Genomic DNA, 6,203 nt, shown 5'->3' on the forward strand with positions numbered 1-6,203 from the left:
CTCACTGCAAGCTCCGCCTCCCGGGTTCACGCCATTCCCCTGCCTCAGCCTCCCGAGTAGCTGAGACTACAGGCGCCAGCCCCCGCGCCCGGCTAATTTTTTTGTATTTTTAGTAGAGACGGGGTTTCACTGTGTTAGCCAGGATGGTCTCGATTTCCTGACCTCGTGATCCGCCCACCTCAGCCTCCCAAAGCACTGGGATTACAGGCGTGAGCCACCACGCCCGGCCTGGACCAAGTTTCAAAATCCTATTAATTATTTATTGTTTATGCAAAGCCACAGCTTCAAATACTGAACATGTAACTTTATCACTAAGTGTCTTCAATGCAAATTAAACTAATCTAATTTTTATGATGTTTTAAAACACAGAATATCCAACATTGATCTTTTGTAATTCAATTGCTAAATCATTCAGTCTCAGTTTTTGCAAGTTTATTCTTTTTATGAAGAATGGAAATCGCTGTAACAATGTTCACTGAACTTTCAGTACAATTTTTTGAAATCTTGTTGCTAGAGAAACTGAGAACAGTTCTAGATTTTCCTATCTCTCTGATGCCAGCTCCCAACCAGAACTTGGGAAACATTTCCTTTTGAACAACCTGTCATTTCCCTACTGGTAAACACTCAGGCTCAGATTCCAAAGAACTATTCATGGTGGTGATTAGGCCCAATCTTGCTAAGATAAACCTCTAAAAATTTGCATGTACATTTAATGTCAGGAAATTTAAAAAATTTTCCCACTATTTTGCAAAATAATTTCAGAGATAGTTTATCTTTCTTTCTTACTAATCTCCATTTGGCTATACAAGACTGGCCTCAGGTAAACGCTGACTGATGCAAGTGAAATTTGTCTGTGACACCACATCCACTTTTTTGTTCTTTTAAACTGCTGTCTGGGCCTGCCTGTATTCCATTGGTAGGATTCTCCCCAACTTCTCTCTCACTAGGGCCATGGCCCTTTCTCCAGATTCTTGGCAGTTGAGGTGTCCTCACTGTGCCCTACAGGTTAGGATAGTCACCCTCCTTCCCCCTTGCCATGGAAACACAAAGTAAACTGTAGGGTCCCTATTTCCTCAGGGTTCTGATCTGCTGACAAGGGTGTTAATGGTTTAAGTGGAATTAATCAACCTTGACTGATTGTACTCAGCTTGTGGTTTCACACTTCTTTGAGGAAAAACTTTCATTGTAAAAGGAAGTAAAACAAACAAATGCAGAATTCAACTAATCCATTGAGTGAGGGTTAGTTTCGGCACTCAGCCAGTTGGCTTTTTTCCCTGGGGTGAAAAGGTACTCTCTAAGGCAATGGTTCTCTACTGGGAGCCTTGAAAACCCTATTGATGCCAAAACCATGTTTCCAGAAATTCTGATTTAATTGGTCTGAGCCTGGGCCTGGGCATTGGTAGTGTTGAAATCTCCCAGGTGTTACTAACATGGTTTTTCATCTTTATCCTGCTTTAGAATCACCTGTAGAGCTTGGTAAATCAGGATTCCTGGCTCCACTGCACAATTTCTGGTTCACTAGGTCTAGAATAGGGCCTGATGATTTGCAGTCTTAACAATTCCCAGGGGACGTTGATGCTGTTGGTCCAGGAACCACATTTTGAGAACCACTGCTCTAGTGAAAATTTGAAAACCATGGTGGTTAGATGGATTTTGCCTCGACCAGGAAATACTTCTACTCTCCCCGCCCTCTTAAAAATACTTGTAAACTTAAGAATGGTTAAGAACATTATTCTCCCTAATTCACTCACTTTATCATCATGAATCCATGGAAGCCCCTTTCATTTTAGTTTTAAACATATTTAATTTAATTTTTATTTAATAAATATTTAATTTTAATTTAAAAAATATTTAACCTTAATTCCCAATTACTACTCCTATTCTGTCTTTTCCCACTTTCTCTAACTCATTTGACATGTTACCCAGTTGAAGTGCCAATCCTCAGAATTAAGTCATAGAGCTTTTTGCTTTGAGGAAAATTTTAAATTGGAATGCTTTAGGGGGAACTTTATGTTACAAAAAGACTCTATGCTGCTAAGACTATCAAATATGTTATACTTTAAATGCTGTATTTATCATTATTTACATAAATAATGTAATAAAACCTTTCCTAATCAATAAAAATTGAGACTGCTTTTTCTTGTAGTGATACTTATTTTCTATAAATTAGGAAATACTATAAAGAAATTCTTTAGAGTATTTATTATCCTTGAGGACAAAACACAGTTATCACAACTGACACAAATGTTACAGAGGAAAAATATTGTAAATCATACACCAATTTTAAAACAGGTTAAAATTATATGGATAAAATATAAATGGTGATTTGTTTCCCATGAAATTCCTGAGTTCAGATGTTTTTGAATACCACAGTTTTAATCTAATCTTGTTATATAATTCACTCTCACAGGGAAATTAATGGGATATCCTTAAACTTTTGTGATTGGTTTTCAAATACCAGTAATGCAGAGTGATAAAATGATCTGTGCCAAAATTAAACATAGCTATTGATTCTTCTTTATCCTTTTCCTTCCCCCCCCCCCCCCCCCCAAGAATCTAGCTCTTGTTGCCCAGGCTGGAGTGCAGTGGCAGAATTTCGGCTCACTGCAACCTCCGCCTCCTGGGTTTGAGCGATTCTCCTGCCTCAGCCTCTGAGTAGCTGGGACTACAGGCACCTGCCACCATGCCCAGCTAATTTTTGTATTTTTGGTAGAGACACAGTTTCATCTTGTTGGCTGGGCTGGTCTGCAACTGTTGGCCTCAGGTGATGCACTGGGCTCGGCCTCCCAAAGTGCTGGGATTACAGGCTGGGCATGGTGGCGCACGCCTGTAATCCCTGCTACTCAAGAGGTTGAGGCAGGAGAATCACAGTCTGGTTGACAAGAACGAGACTCTGTCTCAAAAAATAAAAAAGTGCTGGACTTATAGTCATGAGCCACCGTGGCCAGCCTAAATATAGCTATTGATTTTTAACTAGCCATAATCTTCTGGAAGGCTGTCAGCTTTGTGATCCTTTGATATGGGTGGGCCACAATCCTTCTGACTAACTTATCAAGGCTACTATAAATGTGTTTGTGATGTTGCTCTAAGTATTACATTGATTTTTATAAATATTTCTACATTTATTAACATTCAATACCTCATATTATCCCTGAAAGAATAATTGACACATATGTACAACTGGCAAATGCCACTAATTTTAGTTCTAGAATAAATGAAGTTTATTCACCATTTAATTAAGGAGAGAAATGCATATTATTGCTTTTTTTTCCCCTTAAGACAGAGTCTCGCTCTGTTGCCCAGACTGGAGTGCAGTGGTGAAATCTCGGGTCACTGCAACCTCTGCCTCCCTGTTCAAGTGATTCTCATGCCTCAGGTTCCTAAATTGAGTAGCTGGGATTACAAGCATGCCACCATGCCTGGCTAATTTTTTGTAATTTTAGTAGAAATGGGGTTTCACCATGTTGGCCAGGCTAGTCTCAAACTCCTGGCCTCAAGTGATTTGCCCTCCTTGGCCTCCCAAAATGCTGGGATTACAGGCATGAGCCACCATGCCTGGTGACAATTTTTATTATTATTTTTATAGAGATGGTGTCTTGCTGCGTTGCCTGGGCTAACTCTTGGGCTCAAGCAATCCTCTAGCCTCAGCCTCCTGAGTAGCTGCGATTGTAGACTTGAGCCACTGCGCCCAGCATAAATGTTTTGTAAGTACTGCATTGACTTAGACCCCAGTTTTAGAGGTGTGTGTGTGTGTGTGTGTGTGTGTGTGTGTGGTGATGGCTTCTGTGTCATTACTTTCACTCAGTGGAGAAATGTATCAGGTGTACAAGTTCTGTATTCAAATGTCCTTAGAGAACCATTGCTCCTAACTTAGAGTGAACCTGGATGCCAGAGAGATTGCATGGCACCAGATGTAGCAGAAAAACATTTGCTTTCTGTTTCCTTCCAATTACACTGTTAAACCATGTCCAAAGTAAAACTTTTTTACAAAACATAATTGCCATACATTGTTGATGTGTGTTCAATGTGTGATGAATGACAGTTTCCACATTTAAAAAAGTTTGGTCGGCTGGGCACTGTGGCTCATGCCTGTAATCCCAGTACTTTCATAGGTCAAGGTGGGCAGATCACTTGAGGCCAGAAGTTCTAGACTAGCCTGCCAAAATGGTGAAACCCCTTCTCTCCTAAAAATACAGCGATTAGCCAGGCACGGTGGTGTGCACCTGTTATTCCAGCTACTCAGGAGGCTGAGGCATGAGAATCACTTGAACCCAGGAGGCAGAGGTTGCAATGAGCCGAGATCACACCACTGCACTCCAACTTGGGCAACAGAGTGAGACCCTACCTCAAACATTAATTAATTAATTTTAAAAAAGTTTGTTCAGGAATTTGCTATATTTTGTTTGTGTAGCTTTTAAAAAAAAATCCCAAGTATATTTCCCCATACATTTCTCAATGCTGTTGCTCATTAGTTTACAAGCTTCCTTCTCCAGCTTTATAAAGTCATTTAGAATTCTAATCCTGTCTTCCAGAGTAATAACCATTTATTCTAATTTGCTATTATCTGTAAATTTAATCATGTGCTCTAGTCCCTCAACCATAAAACTGATGCAAAAGTTAAATAGCTTTGTATTCAAGATAAAACAATGCATACTATAGCTTGGTAAGCATTATTTATTGAGCAAACTCACTGTGAATCTCCAACCAAACTATTTTTTAAAGAGCTCTACTCTAGCCTTTATTTTTTCATGTAATTATTGTTTGTAATACAAAATTAAGATATTATTAATGACAAGATATATTCATCTTATTCTTTTCTTTTTTGAGACACAGTCTTGCTCTGTGGCCCAGGCTGAAGTGCAATGTCATAATCTTGGCTCACTGTAACCTCTGCCTCCTGGATTCAAGTGATTCTCATGCCTCATCCTCCCAAGTAGCTTAGAAAACAGGTGTGTGCCACCACATCCGGCTAATTTTTGTATTTTTAGTAGATACTAGGTTTAACCATGTTGGCCAGGCTGGTCTTGAACTCGTGACCTCAAGGGATCCGCTTGCCTCAGCCTCCCAAAGTGCTGGGATCATAGGCATGAGCCATCTAGCCCAGCCTTATTGTTTGCTTTTAATCTATCAAGTCCCTTAAAGGAGAAAATGAATGCTTATAGATTTTGATGCCTCTGTCAGGTCAGTAGCTCTTCAAAGGCAGTGTCTGGTGATAATATTTCTGTGACTACCCTCTCCTTCCCATGAAATAGGATGAAAGCTCACATTGGGTATGTAATACCTTAGTGCAATACGTTAATTATCAATGGATTAGCTAAAAAGCAGATATAATTTGATCAGTGTCACAAAAAATATATTGTGCACTATTCCTTTTTCCAGACAATATTTTTTGATAGCTTATTCCCAAATAGAATTCTATCTTTTGGGGCCTAGATACTGATTGAACATGCTCATGTGTTTTTGTAAAATTTTGTAACAATAAAATATTTTAACTCTCATAGTTATAATAGGATTGATTTTTGTTTCACTCTCCAACTTCCTCCCCTCCATCACACTTGCTCTTCAGCTGAAAGGTGTACAGTGGCATAGGACATTTTTGAGATTTAATTAAGGGGATGGTGAATGGGGAGATTTTTTTGTGTGGATTTAGTGGCATTTATTTACCTGGCTTGCACCTACCTCCAAGTACAGCTAGCTGCCTTGGTATAGAAATAGTTTCTAGAAATAGCCCTACCATCCAATGTGCTGGGCTGGCCCATACATAGGACGTATGCAGCCATGAACAGGTCCTGTGGTGCCTGGTACTGGTAGTATGTGGGCATGGAGGAGATTCAAGATTTGAGAGGTATGAATGAATTCAGAAGCTAAACTGTGGAAAATCTTATAGTCAAAGATCAAAAAACAACTTAATAGAGGTTTACCAAAATTTGACAGTATTCCTGAAAATTCGTATGACTTCACTCATAATAAATTGTGACACTAAAAGAAAGTTTTCAAAATTTCAATAATAATTTCAATTACGTATGTGAGAGGAAAGATTGAACTGTATTTCTATTTTTTTCTTTATTAACTATTATGAAGTTGTCATAAGAAGAGGCAATCAAAGAGTATGTGGCTGGCCAGGCGTGGTGGCTCACGCCTGTAATCCCAGCACTTTGGGAGGCCGAGGCGGGTGGATAACATGGTCAAGAGTTCAAGACCAG

At 39.4% G+C, this 6,203-nt stretch overlaps 1 protein-coding gene across 1 annotated transcript in view; it reads right to left on the reverse strand.

Moving 5' to 3' along the window:
* Positions 1–6,203, reverse strand: part of PTP4A1 (protein tyrosine phosphatase type IVA, member 1) — a 52,244-nt gene that overhangs the window by 42,168 nt on the left and 3,873 nt on the right. The window contains exon 2 of the mRNA XM_011993064.1: positions 5,680–5,880. The gene's annotated coding sequence lies outside the window, so the exon portion shown is untranslated. The remainder of the gene's footprint in view (positions 1–5,679; positions 5,881–6,203) is intronic.

Source organism: Mandrillus leucophaeus, unplaced genomic scaffold, assembly GCF_000951045.1.
Source record: "Mandrillus leucophaeus isolate KB7577 unplaced genomic scaffold, Mleu.le_1.0 Scaffold424, whole genome shotgun sequence".
Lineage (NCBI taxonomy): Eukaryota > Metazoa > Chordata > Mammalia > Primates > Cercopithecidae > Mandrillus > Mandrillus leucophaeus.